General features: G+C 44.5%; 1 long non-coding RNA gene across 1 annotated transcript; it reads left to right on the forward strand.

Moving 5' to 3' along the window:
• Positions 1-2,748: 2,748 nt before the first annotated feature.
• On the forward strand, positions 2,749-7,945 carry LOC306638242. Its single transcript, XR_013757442.1, has 3 exons — positions 2,749-2,836; positions 7,673-7,780; positions 7,886-7,945. It is a non-coding gene; the product is annotated as an uncharacterized lncRNA (long non-coding RNA).
• The last annotated feature ends 5,343 nt before the right edge of the window (positions 7,946-13,288 follow it).

Genomic DNA, 13,288 nt, shown 5'->3' on the forward strand with positions numbered 1-13,288 from the left:
TTCTCAACATCACATAAAAATAAATAAATAAATAAAATAAAGGTATTGTGTCCACCTACAACTTTAATTTTTTTTAAATGAAAAGTACACACAATTTCAACAAAAATTCAGTGTTCACAGTCTGCCTATTATCAAAGAATTATGTAAGCAAGAGAAAATCTATAGAGTGTTAGAAGTTGACATCCCACCCAGACTTATCAAGGCAGATTCTCTCAATCTGTGACTTTCTCATATTGTTCTTAGACCTTGGAAAGAGGAGCTTTTCCTTGTCTGGGACCACATTTGCAAGGAATCTACATATCACCAAGTCCACAATACAAAACATTTGTTCTTTCCTGTCCCAATATCTGTCTCTTTCTCTGTCTCTTTTTCTGAATGCTTTTTTCTCTCACTGGTTTGGGAAACAATTGAGTGTAGAGGAATGACAGGAAACAGTATAGGGAAGTTTAAAATGTACTCTTTTCCCTCGAAAGGTTTTACTGTTTTAGTCTGGGACATAAACTCCCAATAGACAGATACCAGGAAAAAGAACACATAAAGTTTAGTACCTATCTAAGGCATGGGAGGATTAGACTCAAAGATATTAGACTCACGGTTTAGGGGCTTGGGCTTCCGGGGCCATGCTAGTGGGTGCAGTGGGTGGAGGATTTAGGGAAAGTGTGCGGAGTAAGCAAGGGTTATTTTATGCAGATGAAGTCTCTTAGGTAACAGCCTCCTGCAGAAATCTCTATCTGGGTCAGGTGTCAGACCCCTAAACTCTTCCTGTGGAAAGCTTTCCTCCCAAGCAAAAAGCAGGAGATATCGGAAAAGGAAAGCCTCCATCTGCATTTGCTATTTGCTCTACTAATGCAGAGAGATGTAGATTTCTTTTTTTTTTAATTCATTTTTATTGTGAACAAATGGGATACATCTAGTTTTTCTGTTTGTACATGAAGTAGAGGCATACCGTTTTTATAATCATACATTTAAATCATACATTTACCTAGGGTAATAGTTTTTGATTCATTCTGTTATTTTTTTCTCCCTCCCACCCCTCCCACCCCTCTTATCCCTCTGTACAGTCCCTCCTTCCTCCATTTTTGCCCCCCTCCCACCCAGATGTAGATTTCTTTTTACAAATATATATATTACCTGTTATCTGAGAGACTTCATCTGTGTATATATATATATATATATATATATATATAGAGAGAGAGAGAGAGAGAGAGAGAGAGAGAGAGAGAAAGCTCATTTTGGAGCTATTCTCAGGTCTACAGAGGTCTGCAGTTTCTTTGAATGACCAGCTTGAAATATGCCAAGGAAACTGTTTGGGGTAGGATATTCCACTCTCCCACAGCCTTGGGCTGAAATGGGCCCCTAGACTAGGGATGTGGATCTAAATGTTCAAATTGGGGGTTGCGGGAAGGGAGAAAATCCTACCTCTGCTTAGAGAACCTCAGAAAAAGAATCTGATAAATCAATTGATTGCTTTTCTTATTTGGGAAGTTAGCTTTATGATGGTATTATTTGCAAACTATAAAATCTGTTCTTTTTTAACTGGTTGATGACTACAAATATATAAAGTTGGGTAAACACAACATAATCAAGATATGGAACACTGTCATCACTAAATCAAATTCCTTTCTGTCTCTTTGCTGTTACTCACTCAACTCTGTACACACACAAACACACACACTCTTCCTGCTCTGGAACCACAGGTCTGTCTCTTCTCCCTATGATTTGCCTTTTCCAGAATGTCACCTCAGGGGAATCAGGCAGTATGTAGCCTTCTGTGCCTGGCTTCTTTCATTTAACATTATGCTTTTGAGATACGTCTATATTGTATTTATCAATATTTCTTCTTTGTTACTGGATAATTATCTACGGTGTGGATGGATGTACGCCATTTGGTTTCATTGTTCACTGAAAGACATGGGCTTGTTTACAGAGGCCTGCTTTTGTTTACAGTTCCTTCAAATCAACCAAGGTGGGTGTGCAGCCAGGTCAGTTTCCCCAAGATAACTCACTATGCTCTTTCCCTTCTCTCATTAGCTGATGTGGTTTTGAGGCTTTGTGCTTAGAACTGCCTGGAAATCCTGAGTTGGTGAAATAGCACATGGAGAGAGACCTCTGCCTGCCTTGACTTCGCTTCCTAAGGCCCTTGATTCCTGGGTTCAGAGGTTAACAGTTGAGATCCTGGGCCCAGGCCAGCTTCTGCCCCTTCCGGGTCTTATCTGAGCACCCCCAGGTGGCAGGGCTGGCCCTGGGAAAGCTCAGCTCCTCCAGCCTCTGGGTTGTAAAGCGATCCTGGGGGTGGGTTAATTTATAGTTTCTAAATATTTAGATATCTGGCGTATGAGTCTCCATTTGTATTCTTCCCTCAGGTCTGCAAATGGAAGGGAGGCCCCACCCTGGCTGTAGCTGGAGAGGTCTTCCCAGTTTCTTCTCACACCCCGTGAACAAATCACTCCACCAGGCACCAGTGACCCTCTGCTGGTTCAGAGGAATAAATTCTGAATCTAGAAGTACCTGCCTCGCTTCTGTGCTGGAAGAATTGTCCCTCATTTTTCCATCTGGTTCCCTGACGGATGGCAGCTGTCAGGGCAGGAGGAAACGATCCGTGCTTGGCAGTCCCTCGCGGTGTCCCCAGGCAACGCCTTCGCCCACTCCCACGGCAGCTGTTTCCGCCTCCTTTGCCTCCAGCCCCGCCCCGGCCGTCACAAGGCCTGGCCTCTGCAGAAACCCCCACCTCCTACTCAGCACTGACAGCAGAAAGTTCCTTATGTGAAAAACACATTAACAAGGACTTGGTCAGCCATGGAATCCAAGGAAGGATGAGTCTCAGGGACCCACGTGGGTGAGTAGGTGAATATGTACAAACGCTGACCCCAGAGGCGGAAGCCGTGGTCGCTGCCTTCGGATTTCACTGTCCCGAGCCAGGAGGAAGAGGAGTCAGGCCACGGTGGCTGCATCCCACACCCTGCTGCCAGCGCTTGAGGCTTCTAGGCCCTCATTCTGAGCACGGGCTCCTCGGCCAAGCCGTCTCTGACCGCACTTCCAAGTAGCATGACTGCTGTTGCTTCTGAAATCTCAAGGCCTCTAGTCTTACGTTAGTGGGAACAAAAGCTGAACCACCTAGCTCCACTAAAATTCAGAAGACAAAGGTCGGTGACAAAAATAGGTTTATTCAAAGCCAATCTTGAGGAAAACAGAGACTTTTTTTTTTTTTTTTTTTTTTGGTCTCAAATCTGCCCCCGTATGGGGGTGGGGCTCTCGGCACAGAAAGCTTTTTTTTTTTTTTTTTTTTTTTTTTTAAACTGGATTCTTTCATTTTTATTAAAATCTTTTTTATTTTTACAGACTGCATTTTGATTCATTGTATACAAATGGGGTACAACTTTTCATTTCTATGGTTGTACACGATGTAGAGTCACACAATTCATGTAATCATACATATACATAGGGCAATACTGTCTCGTTCTACTATCTTTCTGCCCCCCACCTCTCCCACCCCATTTTCCTCTACACCATTCAAAGTTCCTTCATTCTTCTCTTCCCCCTGCCACTCCTCCCATTATATATTGTCATGCACTTATCAGAGAAAACATTCAGCCTTTGGTTTTTTGGGCTTGGCCTACTTCACTTAGTATGATATTTTCCAACTTCATCCATTTACCAGCAAATGCCATAATTTTATTGTTCTTTATAGCTGAGTAATATTCCATTGTGTATATATACCACAGTTTCTTTATCCATTCATCAATTGAAGGGCATCTGGGAATCAATCTAACCGAAGAGGCGAAAGATCTCTACAATGAAAACTACAGAACATTGAAGAAGACCTCAGAAGATAGAAAGATCTCACTTGTTCTTGGATAGGCTGAATTAATATTATCAAAATGGCCATACTTCCAAAGACACTATACAGATTTAATGCAACTCCAATTAAAATCCCAATGACATTTCTCATAAAAATAGAGAAAGCAATCATGAAATTCATCTGGAAAAACAAAAGACCCAGAATAGTCAAAGCAATACTGGGCAGGAAGAGTGGAGTAGGAGGTATCACTATACCAGATCTTAAACTCTACTATAGGACAATAGTAACAAATATGGCATGGTATTGACACCAAAATAGACAGATAGATCAATGGTATAGGTTAGAAGACACAGAGACATACCCACATAAGTACAGTTATCTCATACTAGACAAGGGTGCCAAAAACTTACAATGGAGAAAAGATAGCCTGTTCAACAAATGGTGCTGGGAAAACTGGAAATCCATATGCAGTAAAATAAAATTAAACCCCTATCTCTCACCCTGTACAAAACTCAACTTGAAATGGATCAAGGATCTAGGAATTAGAACTGATACCCTTCACCAAATGGAAGAAAAAGTAGGCCCGAATCTCCATCATATTGGCTTAGGACCAGACTTCCTTAATAAGACCCCCATAGCGCAAGAAATAAAAGCAAGAATCAATAAATGGGATAGATTCAAACTAAAAAGTTTTTTCTCAGCACAATTAATAATGTGAAAAGAGTGGGAGAAAATCTTTTCCACACACACTTCAGACAGAGCACTCATCTCCAAAGTTTATAAAGAACTTAAAAAACGTTATACCCAAAATACAAAGAGCCCACTCAATAAATGGGCTAAGGAAATGGGCAGACACTTCACAGAAGAAGATATACAGGTGATCAACAAATATATGAAAAAGTGCTCATCATCCCTGGTAATTAGAGAAATGCAAATTAAAACCACCCTAAGATTTTAACTAACTTCAATTAGAATGGCTATTGTCAAGAACACAAGCAATAAGTGTTGGTGTGAATGTGGGGAAAAGGCACACTTATACATTGCTGGTGGGGTTGCAAATTAGTGCAGCCACTCTGGAAAGCAGTGTGGAGATTCCTCAGAAAGCTTGGAATGGACCCACCATTTGACCCAGCTATCCCACTCCTCAGTTTATACCCAAAGGATTTAAAATCAGCATACTACACTGATGCAGTCACATCAATGTTCATAGCAGCTCAATTCACAGAAAGCTTTTACAAGAAGAAAGGGGGCACAGTGGGACAAAGGGCAGGAATATACATATATAAATTTAGCTAGGTTGTGCTAGTCAGAAACATGTGACAGTCTCAGTTTCCCTGGTGCCTGCCCTGGCCAGGGGGCAACCCCCCACCCCTACCTCCATCTAGCAGGAAGAAACTCTGAGGCAGAACAGCACTTATCAGGAAGTCACTTTTAATTTTAAAGGGGCTCTGCTTCCCTAGCATAGTTATGACTCGTAAATTCCTGACTCGAATGGGCCCATCTTCCTAGCACTGACATCCTGGGCTCACAGGATGAAGGTCAGGCTTGGACTGCAACACCTTCACCAAAGCAATGAAAGAGTCTGTGAGAAATCTTGGGACACAAATGGCATCCCCAGGAAGCGACACGTCCGTGGACCTGTGCCATGGATGAGAGTTGCTGCTGCTTCTTTTGTTTTTCAGACAGGCAGCTCCGTGCTGGACCACCAGGTTCAAATTCTGGTCTTACCCCTTACTAGCTGTGTAACTTTCGGCAAGTTACTTCATCGTTCTGGGCCTCAACTTCCTCATCTTAAATTGGAATAGTGGCGCACCTACGTGGCTAGCATCACATTCTCCACACCCTTGCGCCCACTCAGACCTCTAGCAATTTTCAGCTGGCGCCTGCAGGAGGACAGACATGTTGGGATGTCAGTGTCCCAGGAGCATCCCCCAACCACAGTGATGAGATCTGGAGGATACACACATCTTCACTCCTGGGTGGGACAACCCTGAAGCATACGCCACACTGCCTTCCTGAGATCCCCCAGGACTGAACCCCTGCTGCACATACTGGAACCAGCTCCATGACACTCACTGGCTTCCTTCTCTGCCCCGTCTCACTTTCCCACTCTTTCACTAGCTCATCCCACAGTCACCTCCCAAATGCCTTCCTTGCGCTCACATCCTTGTCTTGGGCTGAGCTTTTTGGAGAATGCAACCCAGGACATCCACCTTAAAGGTGAGGAAATTAAAGCTCAGAAAGATGAAGCACGTGGCCCAAGATCACAGGCACCTGGGTGACAGCCCACATTCAAGCCTGGCCAGCTCATTCTCCACCCACGGCCTTACCGTTCAGGACTCCACTGCTTCTGCCTCCAGTTTGGTACCACAGATGGGGGTCATGCGCCTCCACCCACACTGGCTCCAGCTGCTGCTTTAATTCAGCACTAACCGGCCACAGCTGCTGGCCACTCCCACCAGCAAAGGTCCCATCAGCAGCCAGGCTGATCTGGGTCCTTCAGATGTTCCTATCCACTGGGAGTCGGTACTCATGTGGGCTGCCTTATTTCTGGTGTGTAGTTTCATTTTCTGCCTCTGTGTGGACATTGGCCAAGAGTTCCCTGTTTTTAAACAAAAAAGGTTGATATTTTAATGAACTTAAATATGAGTTTTTTAAAAACTCATCAAAGGCGGATGCTACCATGAGTGCAAAACCCCCAGGGTGCTATTAGCAATTTGGCATTTCTATTTCCAGTGGGAATGTTAATGGCACTCTGGAAGCAGTGTCGTCCTTATGATTAAGAAATTGTAACTGTAGAAACTGAGAGGTGTGAACTTCAACATAGGAACAAATGCAAATACCCCACCAGAGCCTGTTGTGTGCACAAGTCTCTGTTGGCTTCTCTTTGCAAATACAGTTCTAATCTGGTTACAAGGAGCACCAAGAGGCTGGAGAGGATCATACACTATTTGAGTCGCTGGGCATTGAGACTATCTAGCCCATTGTCGATGTAAAGTAGGAACTGTGGGCTAGAGAGGATGCAAGATTGGTCACAGAGTTCATCGAGGATAAACCCAGGAGTAAGACCCAGGTCTCTCCACTCCCAGATCAGTTTCTCTCTCCTTCCCCAACCCTCTCTCGCCTATCACACTGACTGTATTTCTATCTCTGAACCTCAGATTCCCCTCTGTAAAATGGGAATTTAAAATAATACCTAGATTTTTAAGTTGTAGGGATTAAATGAGACAGTTTACATAAGTTTCTTGCTTTATACACTGTGTAGTACAATTGAGGGGAAGTTGAAATGTAGAATGGAAAGAGTTTACCTAAGAGATAAACCTGGTAGGAATCCTTGCTTCCCGTCTGCATAGCTGAGTCCCAATTTCTATAAAACAGAGCAATTCCATCTTCTGCATAAATTTGTTATAAAATTTAAATAAGATATTTCATTGTAAAATTCCTGGCCAAAAAAAGATAAAAACACTAATTCTCTCTCATGCACTCCCTGCCTTTTGAGACAAGCACTGAAATTGAACACTTGGGAATATTGCTGGAAAAAGAAGAATATTTCTGTAACAGGAATTGGCTCAAATTAAATGAAAGGGCCTTTCCTTTTCTAAGAGTGTCTATCATTTCCAAAGGTGTCAGAAAAAGCAATCAGCATCGTGAATAGGCAGAAACGACTTCCCATGAGTCGACGGGATGTCAAGGGGCTGACAGAATGAACGCCTGTTGCTCCAGTGTTCAAAGCAGGCAGGCTGGGCTATTTATGGGATCCTTATTGATTTATGTAAAGGAAACACTCCAGGTTTGCCATCTTTATATCCAGGAGCACAGCAGATTAGCTTGGCAGGGTGCTGTGAAAAGGGAATGATTGATTTCTCTCCTCAGAGTGAGGCAGCAGGTTCTGCCACGGCTCTCTTCAGGCCTGTCCCTTCTGTTGTACCAGCAAGAGACTCCTGCCCTCAGGCCCGTTTCCTCAGAGCTGCATTTGTGGAGGTGAGCTTACCATGCCACAGTCCCATTCCCCAAGTGGCCACAGATCGTGGGAATAGCAGTGCTGAATGACCCAGAAATGATTTACCTTTTCTCTGAATTCTCCAGGGGGAGGCCTGGTGAAGGATACAACAGGAGAGCACATCACTGGGGTCCCTTCCAAAGGTATGCCATCACCTCAATCTGTGTTCTTGTACGCTGGATTCTGAAGTCACTAACATCACACCCACTCGCACATACTTTAGCACTTACTAGGTGATTCTCTGTAATTGAGCTGAGCAAGTTTGCATATTGTTCACAAAGTTAGGAATGCTCGCAGTGGACATTGCTGCCACCTATTCCAACCTGAGTGTTGGGGCAGGGACAATGCTTATCCACCCTCTAAATTATCTCAACCTCAAAGGCAGAATGGACAACTGGGTATTCGGGTTTTATTTATGCACTATCTTTGCATTTGCTGTGCAAAAACTCCTCCATCTCTGTTTGACAAGCAGGGACTGGTTACATGGGGCAGAAGAAGGTGGGATGTAAGCCTCCCTGTTTTAAGAGGCCCTGAAACTATTCCACTCTCCTTTGGAGTGTGCCCCTGGATGGGTGATCTCATATGATTTCTCCTTAATATTTCATTCATTTCTACCATCTCCCTTTGTCACTTTGCTATGGGCAGCTAAGTTTCTAGCAATATAAAAGGGGATAATGCATCTATCTGGAAGTTGAACACCATGGAGCTGGTGAACTTTAAAATAAACTGCATTCAGTAACTGTGTTCAATTCTTCCTTTTCTTCAAGCCAGGACCTGAACACATATGGTGGCATTTGGAGCCCATAATTTCAGAGCCCCATGTGAGGGGTTCACCCAGATGAACTCACTTACAGAAAGTCACTTCTGAGCAACTGGAAGAAGGATCTGGGTTCAGATCCAGCTAGAAGAACAATTTGTATTTGTTGAGCATACATTCTCTACCAAATACTGTGGTAGGCATTTTATGAGGATTATGTCATTTATTCCTTATGCACCCATCCTGATAAATAAGAAACATTTTTCCCTATTAACAGAAGAGCGAGTCAATGTTCAGAGAGATTAATTCACCCAAAGACACACACTGTGTAAAAATGGCAGAGCCAGATTTCTCATCCAAGCATTCTGAATTCAGAATACTTTCCATGGTCCTACAGCTTAGGAAACTATTTTATCTAGCTTCAATTACCTTATCCAAAAACATGGTTATAATAGAAGTACCACCATTCAGGGTTGCTGAGAACAAAAAGTGAGATCATTACTCCTAGCACACAGATCAACGGGTGGTAGCAAAAGACAAGTAGCCCAAATTCACATGGAACATGCTTTTCTACGATCTGGTGCTGATATCCAAGGCTGTTTGACTCTCAGCACGCACATCTCCCCAGGACAGAGGGACTCAGAGTGGACCCTGATCCACAAGTGCTCCAAAATTGAGAAAACGGTCCTTATTAGGTACAGCGTGGGGCCCTGAGTCCAGCCAGGTGACCTGTGTTCCTACCTCTTGCCCCCCCAAGCTAAGACCTGCCGAGCCTCCTCCGCTGCCCAGCATAGGGGGGCACCCTGTTGGAATGGCCCGTGTGCTGTCGGCGGCTGTGGGTGGTGGGTGGTCGCTCTCGCTGGGATGCTACTGAGAACAGATGGGGCTTTCCGAGCTGTTTGAAGGTGGCAGCTTGATGTATATTAACTGGCAAACTGCTCATCGTGCAGGGGCGGTCCGGAAGGAGGACTGCAGTTCTGAGTGGGCGACAGGGGACCACGGAGGGAAGTTGGCAAGCTGGAAGGCACGATGTGGGCGGAGACGAGGGCAGAACTGTGGGCGGGGCGTGCCCGGGAGGTGAGAAGGTGAGACAGCTCTTCTCAGAGCAGGCTTGGCCCGGACTTCTCGCTAAGGGAAGCATATTGAATAACATTTGCTTAGCTTGTCACATAGAAACAACGTCCAGGGAGCCCAGAATCAGGGTGGTGCTGCGGGAGACATTGAAACTCTTCTGCTGCAACCTGCAAACCGGGAAACCGAGGCCTGAAGACCTCTGTCTTTTTCCTGGTTGGAGTTAAAAGTCAGTCTTCCTAGTACTCAATCCAAGTATTCAGTTTTTTTTTTTTTTTTTTTTTTTTTTTTTTCAATTTTAAAAGTATCAAAAGAAAATTTAAAAATCATCCAACACCCTAATTGTGATCATTTTTTTACTTCCGTTTTCAGGCCTTTAAAAATGTATATATTTATGCAGCTCCAATCATAGAGGAGAGAAAATTCATTTTCACATTTAGTAGCATGATATTTTCTCAAGCTGCAGTCTTCAGAGCTATCACAAAACACCGTATTCCATTGTTGAACAGTAAATCAAGGTTTAGTGACAAAATTGAAACATGAAATGTGACCAGGTCTGAATTTAGTCAAAACTCCCTTGATGACAGCTTCCTGTCTGTCTGGTGTCTCTCTTGTCCTATCAGGACAGACTATATTTTGCAAAAAGATAATTTGCAGCCAGAATAAGAAACAGGACAGGGCAGGAAACTGGTTTTGCCTGAACCCCCAGACATTACTGGGTGTTTGTGTTTTGCAGAATGTGGTTCTCATCTCTGGTGCACATTGGAATCACCTCGGGAACTTTTTTAAAAATGTCAATGTCCAGACCCAGCACCCAGATATTCTTATTTAATTGTACTGGGAAGGAACCTAGGGGTAGATATTTTTTTCAAAGCTTTCCAGGATCCTAATATGCATCCAGAATGAAGAACTACTGATCTAATGTCCATCTTCTTAGAAAGATGCTTACCACAGGTCACACAGAAGATAGAGACAGATTATTTAGAATCGTGTCCTACAACAGAGTAGAGATTTTCATCATCTGTATAGTGTGATGGCTGCATATTGCATAGAACACATTTTAAATTACTTGGCAGAATATTAAGAATAATGGGAGGGTTGTTTAGTGGGAAGGGCATGGAGGTGAGCTGAAGGAGGTCCAGGGGTATGTTATGAAGGGGACCATGGTAACATAGAAGATTCTTGGCCTACCAGAGGAACTTGTGGTGGCTTTCTGATCGAGGTGTGACAGTAATGAAGACAGCTGACTTGGCATTGTCCAGTACACAAGTGTTTGCAGCATGGGTCTCAGCCAAGCCTGTGGTGGACAAGCCTGGCCCCTCCCGTGGCTTGGAGACCTCCATTCCAGAGCCTGCAGGAGAATCCAGGGAGTCTGAGAAGTGTGCTCAGTGTGAAGGCACCAGGTCCACAAATGTCTGTTGTCAGTGAACAGGGAGTGATGCTCACCTCTACGCTCTTGTATCTCTCTTCACAAGTTCAGCTTTTAACACTATCTCAAGCTCTTCTTCCTCCTGGTATGGAAGGCCATGCCAAGATTGATTTGGCACATTTAACTTCACTGACCAATACTGGGTGCTGTGGGGTTCCTTTCGTTCCCTGTGTCTGGGTCTTCTGGAGGCTCCCTATCTGTCTTAAGGGATTAGAGAGGGAAAGGAAATCAATTCAATTCAGCAGACATTGTCTAGGCATGTGTTCTGTGTCATGAACAGTGACTGACACCAGAGCTATGTAGATAAGATAAAAAAAAAAAAAAAAATCCTTGCCCTTCCTAAGTCTGTGAGGCAGACTATGCTGGGCCTCTTTGATGGGCAACAGGGACTGTGAAGCACATGGGAGAAAACAATTCATTCTACCCCAGGGCTTGGGAATCTACTCGTTGTGGATTGGTGGTTTTTACTTAGAAGCTCCCAAGGAGCTTCAGTCAGGTTGCGGCTGTAGCTGGAGTCATCTGAATGTCAGATCTGCGGGACATCTAAATGGTTTTGTTACTCACATGACTGGCACCTCATCTAGGATGACTTGAATAGCTTAGGCTCGTGTGACCTCTCCACTTGGTTAGTTGAGCTTCCTCACAGCATGGAAAACTCAAGGTAGTTAAATGGCTCCTTGCATGATAGGTGTCTTCTCTCAGAACATGAACTCTGAGAGGCCAAGGGGAAAGCTGCAATGCTTTTTATGATCTACTCTGGGGAATTATGCAATGTCTCTCTTCTACTGCATTCTATTGGTCTTCCCAGATTCAACTGGGAGGAGACTACATGAAGGCATAACAACCAGGAAACATGGTTTTGTGGGGAGGCTCTTTGGAGCCATGCTTTCCTAGATGGATGGGATTTCCACATCCAAGATGAGAGAGAGAGAGAGAGAGAGAGAGAGAGAGAAGAGATGTCATGAGCAAAGCACTGGTATATATGCAAATAAAGAGCAGTTTTAGTTTTGATCTTTTAGGACTTAATAGAAAATAAGACTGGACAGGTAAGTATGATCAGGCCACGGAGGAATGTGGATTTTCCTCTGTAGGCATGAGGGGACCACTGCATGTTGTAAGGCTGGAAAAATGCACACAGTTAGCTTTGAGCACTAATGCAGAGTGTAGAGGATGACCTGGTGGATGGGGGAGTCTGGGGACAAAGGGACCTCTCAGAAAATGCAACAGACCAGGTGAGAGAGCTGAGAATTCTGTGGGGGGGCAGGCAGTGGGACGGGGTGGGACGAGGAGAGAGGATAGATGCAAGGAATGGCTCAGAAACAAAATTAACAGGATGCGGCAGAGAAGGCAGCACATGGGAGATGAGAAAGAGGATGGAGCAGCACACGAGACTGGGGGTTCAAGACAGGCCATGATGCTAGAGGCGAAGTACTTGGAGAGAAGCCTGGAGGCCACAGCAAAGCAGCCACGTTCGGATTCCGTAGCCCATGGGTGGCAGGGAGAGGGCTTGGAAAGGAGGGGCCATAAGGAAAGTACTCCTCCTCTCCAGAAATAAGAATGGCCTGGAGCACTTATCAAAAACAGAGAGATCCGATGTTGAGAATCTGATTCCGCAGGCCTGTGTGTGCATCCTGGGGTCTGCATTCATAACACAGACCCTGAGTATGTGATGCTGGTCCTTGGGTCAGACTTTGAGAAATATTTATGTAGATAGTGAAGATCATTCTGGTTAGTACATTGGGAAAAGGCTGCATTAAGTCCAAAGGAGTGAGCGGACGAGTCAGGGTAGATCAGGAGAATCCCTTCCTTGACAGATCAACCAGACAGAAGTCTCTAAGAAGGAAGAAGCAGGCATGCAGCTGCGCAGTGCAAGGAGGTGAAATAAGATTGAGAACGTTCTCCAGGTTTTTTCCATGAGGTCTTCTGTGAACTTGGGGTAGTAGAAGTCACAGTGCAAGAGACCAAGAAGTAACGAGGATTCCCCCAGGGAGTGCAGGGAATGGAAGGAGAAGGAAATAACCGTGCCACAGAGAGACTGAGGGGAGTATCCTTTCAGGACGAAGGGGGACTGAAGAGGAAGGAGAAGGTGGAGATGAGAGAGATGAGCAAGGGAAAGGGGAAGACAGCAGTAGAACACTGTGATTAGATCAGGGACTTTTATATCCATCTTCTGTTTCAGATTGCTCCTACTGGCTGTGCATCCTTGAACTGATGACTTAATCTCTCTGAACT

Source organism: Sciurus vulgaris (genome assembly GCF_902686455.1).
Source record: "Sciurus vulgaris genome assembly, chromosome: 10".
Classification (NCBI taxonomy): Eukaryota; Metazoa; Chordata; class Mammalia; order Rodentia; family Sciuridae; genus Sciurus; species Sciurus vulgaris.